Genomic DNA, 10,453 nt, shown 5'->3' with positions numbered 1-10,453 from the left:
GTAGTTCTGGTTACTGTAGATCTGGAAAAATACAGAAACGAGCAACCAAAATAATCAGAGGGCTGAAGCACTTTTCCTACCAGGAAAGGATACAATATGTGATGCTTTTTAGGTTGGAAAAGAGGTGAATAGGGGAGGGCATAAGGCCGTATCTACACGGGGGCTAAAGGGGGCCCGGCCCTATTACAGCAGCCCCAGCAACTTACGGATAGCGTTGCGATAGTCGTCGTCGTCGTCGTCGTTCCCACCGCGCCGGAGAAACAGAGGTGTTGGGAGAACAGAGCGCCTGCTGCCCGACGGAGGAGGAGAGGAAATAGGGAAGTCGAAATGAGCGAGCGAGGCAAGCCCTCCCACCTCCTCTGCTCATAATTGGCTGAGGGGTGCGCAGGGTGAGGCTGACTGACAGCTCAGCCGAGGGAAATGCCTGGAGAGGAGCCTGTCAGTCAGGCTCAACCTACAACCCCTCAACCAATGACAAGCAGAGGAGGAGGGTCTCAGGGAGAGAGGGCTAGGAAGAGGAAGGGATGAAGAGACCGAACGCAGGACCGGCAGTTTTGCCGGCGCTTTAGTGCGCGCGCGCGCGAGTACACCCACCCACACACACCGCGCGCTATTTGAACACCAATTCTGCAGTTTCTTTATTTAAGTGGCCATTTACGTTAGGTAAATTTCTTTTTTGAATAGCACATTCATTCTGCATTTGTACTTGCTTGCATGTACCTTGAAGGGGTCCAGCTTACTGGGCACACTTCCTGGAGCCAAGGATGTCCCTAGCAGGTTCTGGGGCTGAGGGCAAAAACAGTTTGTGAGAGCCCCTGTGATGAATCAATAGTGTGCGGAGTGTTCTGTTTTTGATGCATGCCAGCCAATCTTAACATGCAGGTATTCCACTACTTTGTTTCACAGTTAAAAATGAATATTTCAATTTTCTTTTTCCCCTGCAGTCAATACTCCACAAAATGGAGAGCCAGCATGATGTATTATCAATTATTAATTATTATTATTATTTCAATTTCTATACCACCCTTCCAAAAATGGCTCAGGGTGGTTTACACAGAGAATAAATAAATAAGATGGCTCCCTGTCCCCAAAGGGCTCACATCTAAAACAAAACATAAGATAGACACCAGCAACAGTCACTGGAAGTACTGTGCTGGGGGTGGGTAGGGCCAGTTACTCTCCCTGCTAAATAAAATCACCACGGTAAAAGGTGCCTCTTTGCCGTTAGCAGGGGTTAACTGGGTGTAGTGGTGGGTGGAGTGAATGAGAATTGGGAAGAGCTGGATTCAAATCCTTCCCTGTTCCATTATAAAGCTCACTGGCTAACCTTAGGCCAGATACTCTCTCATCCTGACCTGCCCCACAGGATTGTTAGAATAAAAGTGGGGAAGAAGAACCATATACACTGTCCTGAGCAACTTGAAGGAATGGCAGGATATACTGTAAGTGTCATAAGAAACTAAGAGTATGTATTTGCACATAAAAAGGTAAAGTGTGCGATCAAGTCGATTTCGACTCCTGGTGCCCACTGGGCCCTGTGGTTTTCTTTGGTAGAGTACAGGAGGGGTTTACCGTTGCCTCCTCCCACACAGTAGCGCATAACACATGCATATTTATGTTAGTTCTTAGCCACATGTCCTCCAATAGTTTTTGCATGCAATGCTATGTACGTGCCAAAACAAGGAAAAGCCATCCACCTGCAATCAGTTTAGACTATATATCTTCACCAATTTGAGAATGGCATACATGGAGTTACCCCAGTTTCTTAGGATTTAAGGATGAGCAAGCATTTCAAAATCAGGAAAGAAACGTAGCTTTTTTTTAACCCCAAATTTTAATATGTTCCCCATCCTCTGATTTGAAAAGTCTTATTTTGATGCAGAGACTACAAAATCATGTATTTTGGGGGAGCTGACATGAAATGTTTAATTTTCAGTTTTACACTTTGTATTCCTTTGCAAAGGGCAAAGTCACTTTCAGTCAGGCTCAACCTGCAACCCCTCAGCCAATGAAAACCATGGGCGGGGGGGGGGGCTAGGAAGGGATAAAGAGACCATGAGTCATATGCGGGGGGGGTCTGAATGCAGGACAAACAATTTCACTGGTGCTTTAGCAGAGAGAAAGCAAATGAATGAAGGAAGGGCTACTTTATTCCAGGTATTCTTGAATGACTATGTGACTGAATGAGTTCAGGTAAAGCTGAGACTCTGGCCTGGGTGGGGCTGTGCACTTAAGGTCTTAAAGGTTAAATTTGTTATTGTTTTCAAATAATTTTTATTTTAATATTTTCCCAAAAAACCTGGGGGGTGGGATAAATAATGCATAAGGAAAAACAGTTTACTGAGGAAAGCTAGAGGGGTAGAACCCAGGGATAGCACTGCAGTAGGTAGAGGCCTCCTAGTTCAGTTGTTACTGCATGTTAAGCAATAAATTCTCCTAATAAACAAACATATTCCTCCTACTCAAGACTGATGTCGTAATGAAACAGTGCCCAATGTATTCCCCAGTCAAACAGCCAGGATTGTTAGGCAGGCAGGCAGGCAGAAAGGAAGGAAGATGTCCAATACACTTCTCGTGTTACTCAGTATACAACTTTATGAACCTCTACAGAGCTTATAAAAATAGTTCATACATAAATTGTTTACATATTTTATAAGCTTGCCATATCCAGGATTTCCCTGTTAGTAGGGCTCAAAAATTTTTTATGACGGCTGAGCCAAGGAGAGCCAGTGTGATTTAGTGGTTAGAGTGTTGGATGAGAATTGAAGAGACCTGGGTTCAAATCGTGACAAACCTTTTCTTAGTCTCCCATAATTCTCAAACCTGCGGTCATCCAATGAAAGCAATTGGCAAGAGACTCAAGACAGACAAAATGAAGTACCTCTGGATCCAGCACATAATTAGTTTATGTAATTTGCTTTCACAAGATGTGATGACCACTTAGATGGTTTTAAAAGGAGATAAGACAAATTTATAGAAGGCAAGCTTTAGCAGGAAAAAAACCATAGGAAGCTGCCATCTACGGAATCAGACCATTGGCCCATCTACAGGTGAATCTCGAAATATCGTGCAAAAGTCCATTAATTTCAGTAATGCAAATTAAAAGGTGAAACTGATATATGAGATAGACGCATTACATGCAAAGCGAGATAAGTCAAGCCTTAATTTGTTATAATTGTGATGATCATGGCGTACAGCTCATGAGAACCCCAAATCCACAATCCCAGAAAATTAGAATATTGTGAAAAGGTTCAACAGTCTAGGCTCCAGGTGTCCCACTCCAAGCAGCTAATCAATCCATAACACCTGCAAAGGGTTCCTGAGCCTTTAAATGGTCTCTCAGTCTGGTTCATTAGGAATCACAATCATGGGAAAGACTGCTGACTTGACAGTTGTGCAGAAAACCATCATTGACACCCTCCATAAGGAGGGAAAGCCTCAAAAGGTAATTGCAAAAGAAGTTGGATGTTCCCAAAGTGCTGTATCAAAGCACATTAATAGAAAGTTATGTGGAAGGGGAAAGTGTGGAAGAAAAAGGTGCACAAGCAGCAGGGATGACCACAGCCTGGAGAGGATTGTCAGGAAAAGGCCATTCAAAAGTGTTGGAGACTTTCACAAGGAGTGGACTGAGGCTGGAGTTAGTGCATCAAGAGCCACCACACACAGACGGATCCTGGACATGGGCTTCAAATGTCATTTTCCTCTTGTCAAGCCGCTCCTGAACAACAAACAACGTCAGAAGCGTCTTCCCTGGGCTCAAGAAAAAAAGAACTGGTCTGTTGCTCAGTGGTCCAAAGTCCTCTTTTCTGATTAGAGCAACTTTTGCATCTCATTTGGAAACCAAGCACCCAGAGTCTGGAGGAAGAATGGAGAGGCACACGATGCAAGATGCTTGAAGTCCAGTGTGAAGTTTCCACAGTCTGTGTTGATTTGGGGAGCCATGTCATCTGCTGGTGTTGGTCCACTGTGCTTCATTAAGTCCAGGGTCAACGCAGCCATCTATCAGGAGATTTTGGAGCACTTCATGCTTCCTTCCGCAGACGAGCTGTATGGGGATGCTGACTTCATTTTCCAGCAGGACTTGGCACCTGCCCACACTGCCAAAAGTACCAAAACCTGGTTCAATGACCATGGGATTACTGTGCTTGATTGGCCAGCAAACTCGACTGACCTGAACCCCATAGAGAATCTATGGGGCATTGCCAAGAGAAGGATGAGAGACATGAGACCAAACAATGCAGAAGAGCTGAAGGCCGCTATTGAAGCATCCTGGTCTTCCATAACACCTCAGCAGTGCCACAGGCTGATAGCATCCATGCCACGCCGCATTGAGGCAGTAATTGCTGCAAAAGGGGCCCAAACCAAGTACTGAATACATATGCATGCTTATACTTTTCAGAGGTCCGATAGTGTTCTATTTACAATCCTTGTTTTATTGGTTTCATGTAATATTCTAGTTTTCTGGGATTGTGGATTTGGGGTTCTCATGAGCTGTACGCCATGATCATCACAATTATAACAAATTAAGGCTTGACTTATCTCGCTTTGCATGTAATGCGTCTATCTCATATATCAGATTCACCTTTTAATTTGCATTACTGAAATTAATGGACTTTTGCACGATATTCTAATTTTTCGAGTTTCACCTGTAGCTCAGTATTGTCTACTCTGACTGTATTGTCTACTCTGAATTTCTCTTCACTCTACCTGGAGATGCCAGGGATCGAACCTGGGACCTTCTGCAGGCTAAGCAGATGCTCTACTACTGAGCTACAGCCCCATGCCCAAATGATGGAAATAGTCACAATGGTTATACACTATCTCCAGGGTCAGGGTATGCCGTTGAATGCCAATTGCTGGAGAGCGACAGCAGAAGAGATCTATTGCATTCATCTCCTGCTTATGAACCTTCCAGAGCCATCTGAACTGGCTTCTGTGAGAAACAAAATGCTGGACTAAATAGGCCTTTAGTCTGCTCCAACAAGGCTGCTCCTATGTTCTTATTGACGATGTATCCACAGTCATGAAATTACAGAGATCTCACTTTTACAAATATAATTTTAAGTGCAAGTCACAACGCAGGTGAAACAGAAAAATCCATCCTGGCTCCAACCGCAAGTTTCCTACAAATTCCTGAACCTGACAATATTCCTGCTACTTATCTAATTGACCCTTGTGTACACCATGCAAGTGCAGACACATTAAGAAAATAAAACTGCTGCCTTTTAATTGTGTTCCTTTTTGTCACATGTTTAATGAAACACCCACACCACTGCTTAAAGCTAGTCAGCATATAACGATGGGAGCAAAGGAGACTGCAAGCGTAGAAATGGCAGGGCTAGAAAGGGACAACAGAAATACTGAATGATGGCTGACAAACAAAGTCAGGGTTAGAGACGGATGCACAGCAGAAGCTTAGGCCAATATATCAAAAGGTAAGAAGATGCAGAGTCACTTCACACATAGCCCAAAGCCATGGGTTGGCTCTACAGGAACGAGTCCTGGTTTGAAGAAAAAAAAATTTTATTATGGTCAACGACCAGCGAAACACAATAAACATAACAAATACTTAATGAAGCAAAATAAAACAATAAGGTAACAAAAGAGTAAACTACTGATCAGTAAGCGAAGACAATTTACCCAACTCTTGGCCAATTTTACAAACTATAAAACAAAATTTAGCTGTGTTTAAAGAAATTAAATCATTCTGGTCAGACAGTACTGAAGATAAAATGAATCAGAGTGATCTACAAAACTGACTAAAAGGGGGTAATAAAATGATAATGAATATCCTTATTAAAGAGGTAGTATAGGAGGACATGAGACATTGATTCAATGGTTCCTGCACCATAAGGGCAGAGCATATGGAATTTTCATTCTAATATGGCCATAGAAAATACATTGAAATGTGTTAGAGTCAAAGCTCTTCTAAATTTAGACATTGTTATTGGACTGAAATATCTTAGAGGCCTTGAAATAGAGGGTTGGTTACTTAGAAGGCAAAATTGGTCTAATTGCCCTTCCATTTCTATCACCCATTGTTTTAATGCTATCTTGGCTTGCTCAAAACCTATCATCATAAGGGTTTCCAGGGATAAATTGTAATAATACCATTTCCAATGGAGGAATATTTTTCCATTTCGAATTCAAGTTGTCAACTAACATCAGGGGGACTAGTCCAACTAGGGTAGAAAGCAGCCTTAGCAAATGAAGATAGTTGACCATAACCCCGTCTCCACCTTGGTCACACCAGCTTCCTGGTGGAGAACCACATTTGGAACACATCTAGCTACTTAGAAAATACTAGCTGGGCTGGGCACAGAGCATCTGCGCCTCTAGTTAGGCCCAGCCATTTTCTCCCACCTGCTGCCACTGCCATTTTCTCGCCACCTGCTGCCGCTGCCATTTTCTCGCCACCTGCCTACTGGTGCTTTCCCTCCTGCCTGCGGCCTCTGCCACAGCTGGCACCTCCCGCCAGTGCAACTTTGCACACTGCAGAGCTCCACTGGCCAGCCAGCGCCTCCCAGCAGTAGGGCTTTGCCCACCAGCACGGCTCCACCGGCTGGCCGGCTCCTCCCACCACCATGGCCATTTCCTTCCCCGTCCCTGTGGCTATTCTGCAGAGATAACTCTCTTGCGAGAGGTGCCATGCGTGTGATTAGCCACGGGTATGTCTTAGAGAATTAAATATATATTTCTTAGAAATTTGGATTGCACAGTCTCCAAAGGGGCAAAATTGCTGTATGTCCCAAACTGTACACCATACAGGAACTATGCATAAGCTTCAACTATAAATCGCTTTATTGCCGCAGGGATAAATAAGCCACCTCTAGAATAATAGAAGGACTGAATGGCAGATGCCAGTTTCTGGGCATTTTGCAAAATGTAATCCAAGTGAGCATTCTGGCTACCAGAGGCTTGGAAAACAACAGTCAGGTATTTAATTTTTTTAACTTGATCAATTTTGTGACCATTCAGATACCAAGTGTGACCTTTGGGGGCGCTTAGCAAAGTTTAGAATCTTGGTCTTATCGTAATTAATCTCTAAACACTTCCTGGTTTGTGGCAAACCATAGTACCAGTCAGAACTAGCAAACTAGTATTTCTTTGGCCCTTTAAACTGTACTCACCATGTAGCTAATTTGCAATCCTGATTTGGAGAATAAGCACAAACCACAGTTTGCTCAGATATAACAGCAAAATATGGTTTGCCACAAATCAAAAGCAAGCAGTTAAGTAGAACACACTGGCAGGTGTGTGTGCTTGTGCGCTCACATGCTCAAACTTAAATCATGTAATATTAAACAATGGTTTGGCATTATGCCTGAACCAATTATGTCAGGAAGTAAAATCTCAATGCTTTGTTTGAAACTGCAGTTTAGTTTGCATTCCAAATACTTGTTTTAAAACAGGCAGATTAATGTTTACAGCAAATAACCTGCAGCAACACAATGGGCTACCTATATATAGGTTTTTGCAGTTTTGCACTGACTTGTTATGCCTCATGTTCTGCCCATGTCACATTAAGCAGTGCTAGAGAACAAAGCTATTCTCTAGTTGTAGGGTGGGGGAGATGAAGGTTCCATGCCCCCTTGTGCAAGCTTGCACCACTACATAGCTATAGCAAGGAAGTCTGCTAGATGTTTCAGAAGTTAAAGCAGCAAAAGATAGCTTTGCCACCCATCTCACATCTGCTCAGGAGAGGATCCTGCTGCAGCTGTTGCATAAGAAGCATCTGCTTCTGCACCTAGAGCAGAAAATCAGATTCAAGTTCCTACCAGCTGCAGATATTTCTTCTTTCCCAATACAGCTTTGTGTAAAGCGTGATTGAAATGTGTGACTGCTACATATCTATTTTTGAGGCTTATCTAGAAGCACATTAAAAACATTGCAAATAATGTTATCGTGGTGGTGGTGGGGAGCATGATACTGTGCTAACTTGCATACACAGTTATGGATCCAAGGGTAAGGTCTAAGAGCACATGTTACAGCCACCTTGCTCAAGCTAAGTTAGTAGGTCTGGTCAGAGCCTGGATGAATGGCCAATTATGAACCCCATAGAAGAAGTGTTGAATTCCATGAGGGGAGAAAAGTGGGATATCAGTATAGTAAACAAAGTGACAATAAGCTTCGTTATTTTTTTAAAAAAATCTTAAGATATTAACTGTTCTTCTTTAATGTCAAACAAGAATCCTGTTCTACAACAATCTTACCTGCGTGTTCTTTTTAATACACACCTCTTATACTACAGCCTATCAGCAGCTGCCAAATTACCTTTAGCAGCCTATTAGAAAGGAGGAAGTGTGCCAGTCATACACTTCCAGGAGCTCTTTTATTTCATCTCTCTCCCCATGGTCGTTCTATTTTTGACAGTGCAAGCAAGAAATTATCCACACGTTAAGACTTGAATATTAAAAAACAGACATAGTAGTTATTTAAGAATCTTGCAATTCAAGTAATGTATCAAGTGAGACAAAGGGACAGGCAAATCCAAATTATGACTGAAAAAGCACTGATCAGGCTTTAAGATACTATAACATGATTAACAGCCAAGTCCTACATGTTTACTCAAAATTAAGTCCCACTATGTTTGGCTGAAATTGCTCCCCCAATATGTGTGCATAGGAGGGCACAGTAAGTCTAGTGCATGTATATATTGAAAGCTATGTTGGGAGAAGTGATGAATTCACTGTAGGAAATTTTCAAAGATGATGTATTGGTTTTAATATCACATTACAAACATTTTTATTTTGAAAGTGATCCATACGTGTTATTTCTGGGTCAGACATGACAGCTATAATGGTAAGAGAACAGCATATGGAAACTAACCCATCAACAACATCTGTAGGGCTCCCTCGTCTTTTTATACCAGGTCTATGAAAAAGAAAGAAGGGAGAGAATGGCAACGGGTGGGGAAAGACTAATCAACAAGGAGACCACTGCAAAAGGGACATTAGGGAATAAGTCCGGGATACCTGAGGGACTGCCTGCTCCCAAGGGTTGCTGCTCACTTGACAAGGTCATCTGAGGGGGGTCTGCTCCGGGTGCTGACAATGAGGGAGGCTCGGTTGTCAACCGCCTTTGGATTGTTTTAATGAAAGGTGGTATATAAATTTAACAATAAAAAAAAGTTAAACAAGAATGAAAGGCAAGACAGACAATGCATAGGAAAGAAACTAGCTAGGAATGAAGCTGGAAGATACTGTTTATTTTAGATTCCCCTTTTTATGAAAGTGTCTCAGCAAACTCTGAAATATAAACACTCTAGGCAAGGTTAGACGGGTGGAAGGAACCGACTATGAATAGTATATTGGCCACAAGTACACAGCAAGGTATTCAAGAACTGTTAAAGCATGTAGGAAGGCGAGATCCCCACCTAAGGGCATTTTCAGAAGAAATGTTAGACTTGCCTTTAATATGGAGTGCATCACCTGTTATGTTAACACAGTTTGGAGTCAGTTTCATCCTGAACACTTGCAGATCCCTCTTACATTATTTGCACACACACGTAAAAGTTATTAATGCAAGGCAGCCAACGCAAGAAAGCTATTTTAAAGTCAGATCTATGCACTTTCCACAGGAGGGTTTTCCATTTGAAAATACAAGCCCTACTTAGGAATGCTTTTACCCAAACCTTAAAACCCTCTGCAAAGAATGAATGGAAACATCTACATTTGCTACAACAGCTACTTCAGATTTAAAATGTGCCACTCTTTTGCATTCTGCATCACATTAATAACGTTCACACATGGCACAAGCTAGCGAGAGAAGCTTTCGAGCACCCACCTAAGAGACGCGCGTAACAGTGCGATCCTAAACAGATTCACTCATAAGTCAGTCTCACTGAGTCACTGGTCTTGTCGCACTCGAGGCAATCTGGAATTAAGGCTAGGAGAGACAGGGTGGGAGGGAGGGCAGGTAGGCGAGTGCCGGTGCCCAAGGCTGCAACGCCCACCTATCCGGTCGCCCGAATACAGCTCCAGCTCCTCTCCCTCCGACAGCACAGCAACCCCGTCTCTTTTCCACGCTGCCGTGATGCGACTTGGGGGGATTAAAAAGAGACTCACCCAGACACTTCCCAGTCAGTCTCAGACGCACAAATTAAGAAGAGCCCACCACGGTTAAGAAAAAAACATCTGTTACACTGACTAGCTAATACTTGCGCCTCCCACCCAGAGACAGCGCAGCGCAATTCTTATACTCCTTCCCGCGCTGCCTTGACGTGAAGGGGAGGGGACAGGGAGAAAAGAAAGGATGGAGGAGGAAGGAGAAAATCCACTAGGAGCCCGGATATCTCGCGAGTGCGAGACTTCATTAGTCACGTGCACCGTGCTATATATAGCTGGGGGCAAGGCTGTGGCGACGGTGTGCGGGAGAAAACGTGGTGGTTGTAGAGGGAGTGGGTGGGAGGTTGTTTCTGAGTTGCATTTGGCTGCAAAAAGCAGTTTGTCAG

General features: G+C 43.3%; 1 protein-coding gene and 1 non-coding gene across 6 annotated transcripts in view; both read right to left on the bottom strand.

Moving 5' to 3' along the window:
• ERGIC2 (ERGIC and golgi 2) overlaps positions 1-10,245 on the bottom strand; it is a 45,333-nt gene extending 35,088 nt beyond the window's left edge. The window contains exon 1 of one of the 5 annotated variants that reach the window (XM_053253690.1): positions 9,956-10,245. The gene's annotated coding sequence lies outside the window, so the exon portion shown is untranslated. Of the gene's footprint in view, positions 1-206; positions 578-9,786; positions 9,868-9,955 lie in introns of those variants that run through there. The other 4 variants (XM_053253691.1, XM_053253693.1, XM_053253692.1 and 1 more) reach the window with 4 other exon arrangements.
• Positions 4,709-4,780, bottom strand: TRNAA-AGC (transfer RNA alanine (anticodon AGC)). The gene has a single exon. It is a non-coding gene; the product is annotated as a tRNA-Ala (tRNA).
• Positions 10,246-10,453: the final 208 nt, after the last annotated feature.

The sequence above is a fragment of the Hemicordylus capensis genome, chromosome 5, assembly GCF_027244095.1.
Source record: "Hemicordylus capensis ecotype Gifberg chromosome 5, rHemCap1.1.pri, whole genome shotgun sequence".
NCBI classification, from domain to species: domain Eukaryota; kingdom Metazoa; phylum Chordata; class Lepidosauria; order Squamata; family Cordylidae; genus Hemicordylus; species Hemicordylus capensis.
The sequence above is the reverse complement of the archived record's forward strand: the minus strand, read 5'-3'. Positions and strand labels throughout refer to the sequence as shown.